Below are 9,482 nucleotides of genomic sequence, written 5' to 3'. Positions count from 1 at the left end.
ACCAAGCCTTGCATGAGGATAGGAGCAGACAGTTTTCTAGGCTTAGAAATGTCTAGGAAGAGGAAAAGAAGGGTAAAAATACAGTGAGTTAGAAAGAGAAAGCGTACCTGCGCTCGAGTTGGAAAGGAGAGATAAGGCCATCTGTTGAAAGTGAGAGTGGATGCCCATCACTTGGGGAAGGGCCAAACAAGTTATGGCATATGAATATGCTGAAATATTAAGCTATAAGAAATGATGAAGGGTTGGGGCAGCCAAGTGGTGCAGTGAATAGAGCACTGGCCCTGGAGTCAAGAGGACCTGGGTTCAAATCCAGCCTCAGACAGTTGACACAAAAACTAGCCATGTGACTTTGGGCAAGTCACTTAACCCCAATTGCCCTGCCTTCCCCCCTCAAAAAAAAAAAAGAAATGATGAAGGGGATAACTTCAGAAAGACTAGGGAAGACTTATATGGTCTGAGGCAAAGTGAAGTGAGCAGGAGAACAATTTATACAGTAACAGCAATACTATGAAGTTAATCAACTGTGGAAGACTTAGTAACTCTGATCAATACAGTGACCTGCCAAAATCCCAAAGGATTTATGATGAAATAATTCTATCCACTTCCAAATAGAAAAGTGACAGACTCAGTGCAGATTGAAGTATATTTTCTCTGTCTTTGTCTCTCACCCCCTCTCTTTCCCCCCTTCCCTCTCTCTCTCTCTCTCTTTCTTTAAAAAGAGAATGATTAAAGCTTCTTATACCTGTCTGCTCTAGACTAGTATTAATACCTATTTTCTTTCAAGTATGACTCCTGCTGAGAATGTACTTTTTGGAAATTTCTCATAAAAAAGTTAAATTTTAGTTTGGGGGGAATGATTTACCTTAAGATCAATTTAATAATAATTTCTTAAAAAAGAAAGTGAGGGTAGAAGACAGTTGGAAGTTTGAGTATAATGATAAAGGTTTGGAACAGTTGCTTTGAGGTATATCATAAGGCAGAGGTGTCAAACATGGGGCAGCAAAACTCCCAAGTACAGCAGAACTGGATTAAAATATAATTAGGAAATGTTTGATAAAATGAACAAAAATATAGCAGAACAGATAACTTTCATCTGTCATTTTCTAAGTCAATATGCAGCCTATAAGGATGTTTCTATTTGAGCTTGCCAACACTGTCATAAGAACCCAACAAAAGATAGATGTCAAGCAACAATGAGTTTAGTTCCTAGGTTTCAGTCTCCCTTTTTATCCCAGTCCTTTCCCTTATTCTAGAGGATTCTATGCTCCCTCAAATACCTCAATTTTACAGTTCCTCAATCTATTCACCTACTGTGATCTATTTCTCAACTTCCCCCATTGACAAGGAACAATTTACCATTGATTCTGTCACCACCTGCTAGTGTCCCACTTCTGTGTTCAAGAACTCTGAATTTCCTTTATCTGATATCTTTCTATTGGTCCCTATACCTTACTCCTCCTACGCCTACTCTGTTTTCACCATGATTTCTAGTCATTCCATCCCTCAGTACTATCCCAGGCCATCAAACCTGCTCTAGCTACACTTGCCTCCCTTCCCAATCTTGGGCCGGTTTAACTCTACAATGTCCTTTGCTTTTGAATCCCTTGTTCCCTTGTCCTATAACCCCAGTAAACAAAGCTTTTCTAAATCCCAAGCCTAGATTATTTACAATCTGTCTTCTTCCCCCCAATTCAGATGCTGTTAAAAACACAAAATGGTCCTGATTGGGCCCACTACAAATTGATGTTAACTAATATAAGTTGGGCTTTCATTGCACAAGGAAACCCTACTCTTCCCAGTTGATTCTGTATCCCTCTCTCCACAGTGGTTGTTCTACTTTTTCCCTTTTCTTCTCAAGACTCCCATGGCACTCTTTCCTCCCACCCTCTTGATTCATAATTTTTTTTTTTACTGAACAATTGAGACCCATTTGTCAAGAGCTCCATCTTCTTCCCTCTTCTTCATCGCAAATCCCTCTGACAATTGTCCTCCATCTCCTGCTTTGCTTTAGTCTCTAAGGATGAGGTGACCCTTCTGCTTGCCTAAGGCTAACTCCTCTACATTTTCACTTGATCCCCTCCCCTCCCATCTTATCCAGCCCTCTCTTCTTCACTCTCTGTATCCATGAGTTTCTTCTCCATTGCCTGCAAAAATGTCTGTCTCTCCCATTCTTAAACAAACACAAAAAAACCCTTCACCAGATCCTATCATGTCTTTCAGCTATTATCATATCTCTCTCTTCCCCTTCTCAGCTAAACTTCTTGAAAAGGCCATCTACAATCCATACCTCTACTTCCTTGCCTTTCTGTCTCTTCTGAGGTCTTCAATCTGGCTTCTGACTTCATCATTCAACTAAATCTTCCTTGTCCAAATTTACCAATGTCAAATTTGATGGCTTCTTCTTGATTCTTTCCTTTCTAACTTCCCTGTCTCGTTTGAATCTGTTGATCACTTTCTCCTCCTGTATACTCTTTCTTTTCTGGGTTTTTGTGACTCTCCTCTCCTTTCCTCCCCTTTCTTCTCCTCTTCCCCCAAAACTAATTTAACTTTTACCCCAAACCCATCTCTCTTATGAACCGCCCCATGATTTTTGAGAGTACTACTGCATTTCCAGGATTGTAATTTTAGTCTGGTCTTCCACTCTTCTCTTTCACTTATCCCACAAATCCAATCAGTTACAAAATTATTTTATCTTCCCAATATTTCTTGTATACGTGCTTATCTTTCCACTCACACAGCTTTCCATCACCGGTGGCCTGGGCTATTACAATAGCCTTCTACTTAGTTCCCTTGCCTCAAAACTCTTTCTCTACTACAAGCTATCCATCCTCTACTCAGCTACCCCAAACTTTGGCCATGGAATGTTTTACCCCTACTCCCTACTCAGTAAACTAGCAGTTTCCTGTGACCTCTAGGATGAAATATGAAGCCCCCATTTTAGTATTGAAGGCACTTCACAACTTGACCCCTTCCCACCTTTTCCAGTCTTCTTATATATTACTTTTTTCTATGCATTCTAGACACAATGGCCTATTTGTTATTCTTTGAACACACACTCCATCTCTCATCTCTATGCCTTTGCACTGGCTATACCTCATGCCTGGAATGTTCTTTTTCCCAACCTCTGGAATGCAACTTTTGGATTCCTTTAAGCCTCCAAGAGGCTTTTTGCAGTTTGCCCAGCTGTTAGTACTATTTCCTCTAAGGTTGCTGGCCATCTATTCTGCATTTATCTTTTATATGCTGATCTTATACATGCCTCCAAATTAGAAGGTGAGCTGCATGAAGGTAAGGTCTACTTTTGTTTCTTTTTTTTTCTTAGCACAGTAGTCTGCTACATAGTAAATGTATAATAAATTCCATTAATTGATTTTTAGTCTAGCTATGAATTTAAATCCAGAACACTTAAAGGTTACTACTTTCATTGATTGAAATAACATAACTTGCTGTGGCCCTCAGTTTCCTCATTTGTAAAAAAGAGGGTGTTGGACTATATGTTTGCTAAGGTTTTAGTTCAGCCTGTGATTCTGCGAATATCAATAAAAAGTAAAATCCTTGTTTTAATAGCCTGAAGTGTTACACTTAAGCCACCTAGTGTCCAATAGGAAACCCACATTCGGAATAGGATACATACTAATGGCAGGCCATACTGAGACAGTTCACACTTCATCTTGCCATCCATATATATCACAACCAAGCACTCTTCAGAAGTGAGCACGCTATTTGCTGAATATTGTAAAAGAGAATAGAGCATTCCTTAATGCAAAGAAGGGCCATAGATTCACATGAGCCTTTAAGGATTATAAAATCTGTCCTGGATTGGCTTCATGGACCAATTTTGTTTGTAAACATAACAGTTCCACCAGAGTAGCATGGGTTGGCTCAGGAAGTAGTGAGTTCCTCCTTACTGGAGTTCTTCAGACAAAGACTAGATAATCTTTTGCTTGTTATTTTGTTGAGCAGGTTATTGTTCAGATAAAGTTTAGACTCAATGGCCAAAACTGACTCTTTTTAAATATTCAGGGTAAGAATTTACCTCAATAATCTCCAAATCCTACAAATCAGGGCTTCATTTATTGTTTTGTTGATTGCCTTGGCTTTAAGAAAGTGATGAAAAAAATTGGTAAGTTAAGTCTGACTCAGGCTAGCTCCCTGGTCATTTAAATTTGATTTTAGAATGAAATGAGATACACAGGTCATTAAATAGTTAACAAAAGATTTGCTTAACCATAGCAGAGGAAGGATATTCTACTAGTATATGCTTATAGTTCATCCAGCTGAATGAAACTCCTGTTTCTGAGTTGCCTGTTAGTCTGTTTAGGAAAACCTCAGATTAAGACTCCAGCTCCTCAGGGTTGTTGATATCCCTCAGGAGACCAGAAGTGATGTCACTATCCAGAGCCTTTATTTCAATACTAATTATGGGGGAAAAAACAAGTCTAAGTTACGTGGAGTCTGGGAGTAATGTGGGTTAATAATTGCTCCCATCATAGGTGAACCAGTCTAATCTAGAGGTCCCTTCTAACTCTGTGGTTTTATGAAAAATAAATATGTATCATTGTGTCTTCTTGGGTATTTTTGCAGATTTATGTCCTTATTTGCATCTCTGGTCTCCATCTTGAAGCGAATCTTAAGTGATCTTTTAAGTAAACTAAGCCAGATACAATATTCTTCACTATATTAGGAACCTTCACATTTTGGATACCAGTTGATTAGGAGACACCACTAAAAGAATCTTAGATTATGCTAAATAATGTTAGCTAGTTACTGGTGCCTTGGACATATATCTCAGGATGACTGACCATTAGCCTTTAGGAAACTGTCTTAATTTAAGCAAGGGAAAGTAAGGGCTGACATGCTGGGAAAGTATAAATTCCTCAAGGGCAGGGACTTTTGTTTTTTGTCTTCGTATCCCTAGTACTTAATAAATACTTTTGTTTGTCTTTTTGTTTGTTTTTGTATCCCTAATGCTTAATAAATGTTGAATTGTTGAATTATTAGATCAATATTTCATTTTGTTAACAAATTATATGGACAGGAGACACTTAACCACCAGGAGTGCTGCTGACAAAGCATGTGACCCTATTTAGGGATGAGGACTTACTGCTGTCAATCCCAGGCTCATCCCAGTGATTCAATCCTCTACCTGGCACCAGAGGGCATTCAGGAGGTCATGCCAAGCTCTCTGTGATTTTCAGAGATCTGCCTATGTCTATCCCCTAATTCCAGTCTTTTTTGGGTTACTCTCATTGTACTAGGCCCATAGTGTGTGGATTTATCTAAGATACTTAGATTTGCCCCTGTTGTTATTTTGCCTTTCTTTGTACTTCCAGCACTTAGCCAGTGTCTGGTACACAGAAGGCACTTAAAAGACACTTGTTGACTTGACTTCGTTTGTAGTTTCTATACTTCAAGGAAAGAAAATTTCCCCCTCTTCCCTTTGCGGTTGTATTTCGATGAGATTTAGTTAAACAGAGAGGCAGCATGGTTTAGCTAGCCTAAAAGCTAGAAGAAGTTGGTCCCAAGGCCAGCCTCTGAGGCACATTTTGTTAGAGGACCTCATTCTCAAGGCTCTAGGTTAGAGGACTCAAACCCACAGCTCACAACACTATCCAGTATAAACTGAACCAGATTAAAATGGAATTGGGAAATATTTAACAAAACAAATAAAATATAATAAAACATAGATAATATTACATTTTAAAACTAAGTCAATATGTGACTCAGTTTTGTGTACGGGTCTTAAGTTTGACACCACTTAATTCTAGGAAATACTCTAAGACTATAAATTGTGAAGAAGGTATGATCTGCATCAATAGAGGGAGTTTCTTCACCTGGGAGTTCCATATACCAATGAAATCACAGGTCCTGTCCCTATCCCTATCAATAACCCAAGTATGTCCTAGCTTAATGCTAAGAGTTCTTAACCATGTTTATGCCCTTAGGCAGTCTGATGAAGCTTATGGACACCTTCTCAGAATAATATTTTTAAATACAAAAAATAAAATGCATAGTATTGCAAAGCAAAGTAATTATATTGAAGTACAGTTACCAAAATGTTAAAAAAAAAAGTTGATAGACCTTAATTTAGAACCCCTGTTTTGTGCTATTCATAACAAGAGATGAAAAGGAATTAAAACCAAATATTTTAAAAACAATCATTATGTGGAACAGACTATGGGTCCTTCCAGACTAGGCACCCAAACTCTTAGTCAGTAGGCAGGGCACCAACCCCAAAAGTTTAAACTAAAATCTCAGTGCTTAGATTCAAACCTACCCTTCAGTTGCTGCCACAGAGAACTAGCAGAAAACCCTCAAGTAGCCCTCAGGCAAACCTCTGAGTGGGCCAATGTGTAGTCAAATGGGGGGGACTTAGGAATGGATGCCTTGGCTGGTCTAAATCTCTTTCAGGAAGACAGGGGATGGCCGTCTGGATCAGATACTGAATCCTCCTCCTCCCACTGGCTACTTCCTTGAGGCCATGCCTCTGATTTCTGGAAGCTAGGAGCAGCTAGATGCCAAAGTGGATAGAGGGCTGAGACTAAAGTCAGGATAGACCCGAGTTCCAATATAGGCTCAGACACTTTTACTAACTCTGTGACCCTGGGTAAAGGTTAACCTCTCTCTTTCTCAGTCTCCTTATCTATAAGATGGGGATAGTCATAGCTCCTACCTCTTAGGGTTGCTGTGTCATTCAACTGAGATAATAATTATACAGCACTTAACATAGCACCTGACACATAAGTAAGTGCTATATAAATGTTAGCTATTCAGATAATGGGTCCATCAGTGATGTTGTTCAGTCATTTCCATCATGCCCAACTCTCTATGACCCCATTTGGTTTTTTTTTTTTTTGGTAAAGATACTGGACTGGTTTGCCATTTTCTTCTCTAGCTTATTTGACAGATGAGGAAACTGAGGCAAACAGGGTTAAGTGACTTGCTGTAAGGGTTATGGGATTTAAAGATCTCCCATGCCCCATGGACGTGCTGACATAGCAGAGCAAGAAAAAAAAAAAAGCCGAGCTAACGGTCCTGTGGTTGGCAGTTGGTGGCAGTTGCCTTTTTTTTTTTTTTTTGAGTTAGGATCAGTCCATCAGTGATGTTGTTCAGTCATTTCCATCATGCCCAACTCTCTATGACCCCATTTGGTTTTTTTTTTTTTTTGGCAAAGATACTGGACTGGTTTGCCATTTTCTTCTCTAGCTTATTTGACAGATGAGGAAACTGAGGCAAACAGGGTTAAGTGACTTGCCCAGAGTCACACAACTATTAAGTGTCCGAGGTCAGATTTGAACTCAGGAAGATGAGTCTTCTGGTTTCAGGCTTGGCGCTCTAGCCACTGTACCACTTAACCGTCCACTGAATGGGTGTTGCCTCAGTCAATCTGAGACCTGTTAAAGACCTTAGCTTAAAAATACCAAGATCTCCCACAGCATCCTGGGCCATCCATCTCCAGTCATCCTAATCTATATCTTGCCACGACCCAGTTGACTCTGGAAGAGATGGTGAGGCTGATGACTTCACACAGCCCTCCCTCACTTAAATCCAATTCACTTGCGTGTCATGACTTCACCTCCCTGATGTCATGGTTCTCTTCAGGAACAAAGGACAAACAACAACATCTATTCAGTATTAGTATTCTGTTTTACTGTTTCTCTCACAAACCTGTTCCTGCCCAAAGGCACAGCCTTAGAACTAGTCTCATGAAAAATCAACTTCAAGAAAAGAACCTGGGGGCCGCTAGGTGGCGCAGTGAGTAAGAGCACCAGCCCCCAGAGTTGGGAGGACCCAGGATGGGTTCCGGCCTCCGATACTTAACATCCACAAAAAATAACTGGCCATGTAACCTTGGGCAAGTTACTTAACCCCAAATGCTTAAAAAAAGAAAAGAAAAAAAGAAAAGAACCTGGTTTCTTCCTTCCAGGTCACTGCCTTATCTGTTTGTCTCTTTGCCTTTGAAAAGCTCTGTGTGCTGGCCATATCTTAGATCACTTCTTCCTTCTGCGTTCTGTAGCTCTAGAAGATTTATTTTGTCTCATCTCAGCAGACAAAGTTTTGCAGGCAAACCCACCTCAGCTCTCTCTGAAAGTTTATTTTGGGGATGGGGGTGGGAAAAACAACTTGAGAAATAGACTGAACATATTAGGTGGGGGCAGAACTCCACCCCCTACTACAGTTACAAATCAGACCTGCACACCTGATATATGTTTATTGTATTGTATGCCCTTAATGCCAAATTCTTATCTGAGAAATTTGATCAAGATTTTCCCCCATTTATGACTCACTTTATGTTAATAAAAACTTCAAGATTTCCTGGGAATAAAGTTATATCTGTACATATATCTGCTAAGGAATCTTGTATGATCTTGACATATGCATTGGATTCACCTTACTGGAAGAGAGCTTTTAAAGCTCCATTTTGCTGTACTGAAGAAAAACAAGACTGGGGTAATCCTGTCTTTTCCACTGACTGTTATCCATAATCCATCCAACCCAAACCTAGACCTTCCTGGCTTTCTGCTTATTCCCAATAGAGATAAAAAAAAATCTTTTCTCCAGTCTTTTGGATAGTATTCTTAGAGAACGCTGCCACTCATTCTCTGTTCTTGCATCTGTCTTCCTTACACTATAATCTTTTTCCCCTTACTCTTCTAGAAGTCTAATTTGGTTGACAGAAAAACAATACACAATAGCTACAATTATGTAAATAGAAGGAAAAATGAGACTGCATACTGCATAATTATATGACCACACTTGGCCCTGAGGAAGAAATGAGAAAATGTGCTTTCCTCTCTTCTTTGCAGGAGGTGAGGGGTAAGAGTGGGCTGGAGACTTCGGATGTGGAACATTGGATATAATCTCAGGCTTGGTTGATGTGTTGGGTAGTTTTGCTGAATTGCTTCTCCCCTTAATGTCTAACCCTTTATTTTTCATTTGTTGTTGCAGAGGTTGGCTCTGTGGGTAGGGGAGAGGGGAGGAATACATCTAGAAAAAAATGAAAAAAAAATATAGAGATCCACTGGTCTAGGGAACATATCCACCCAGCACTTCAAAGTCAACTTGTCTAAATCTAAACTCATTATCTTTTCTCCTAAACTTGCTCCAACTTCTCCATGTTAATAGAAAGATCATCTTCCTAGTCACCCAGGCTCATAACCTTGAAGTCATCTTGGATTGAAAAGAAGAAAAGAAATAAAATACATAAAAATTTTTAAATTAATAAAAACAAAATCTAACCCTGTTAAAACAATTAAGTTGGTTGAGTTCCTTGTACATACACATTGGTCAATTAAAACAGTTCTTTTTCTTTTTTGTAGGAATAATTTGTGTTTGTGTAATCAAAATTTTATTCTTGAAAAACATCTGCCTGAGTAAATTCTGCCTGTTTAATTTTTGGCTGTGGGATTCTACTTCTTTCTCTGATCTCTTTGCAATCTACACAAATCCATTCAAATTGACAAAAAGTCTGGAATCAATAG

This window comes from Petaurus breviceps, unplaced genomic scaffold (genome assembly GCF_028583685.1).
Source record: "Petaurus breviceps papuanus isolate PSGF00001 unplaced genomic scaffold, PetGlider_PUasm1.0 90919, whole genome shotgun sequence".
In the NCBI taxonomy this organism is placed as follows: domain Eukaryota; kingdom Metazoa; phylum Chordata; class Mammalia; order Diprotodontia; family Petauridae; genus Petaurus; species Petaurus breviceps.
This window is presented reverse-complemented; position numbering follows the sequence as displayed.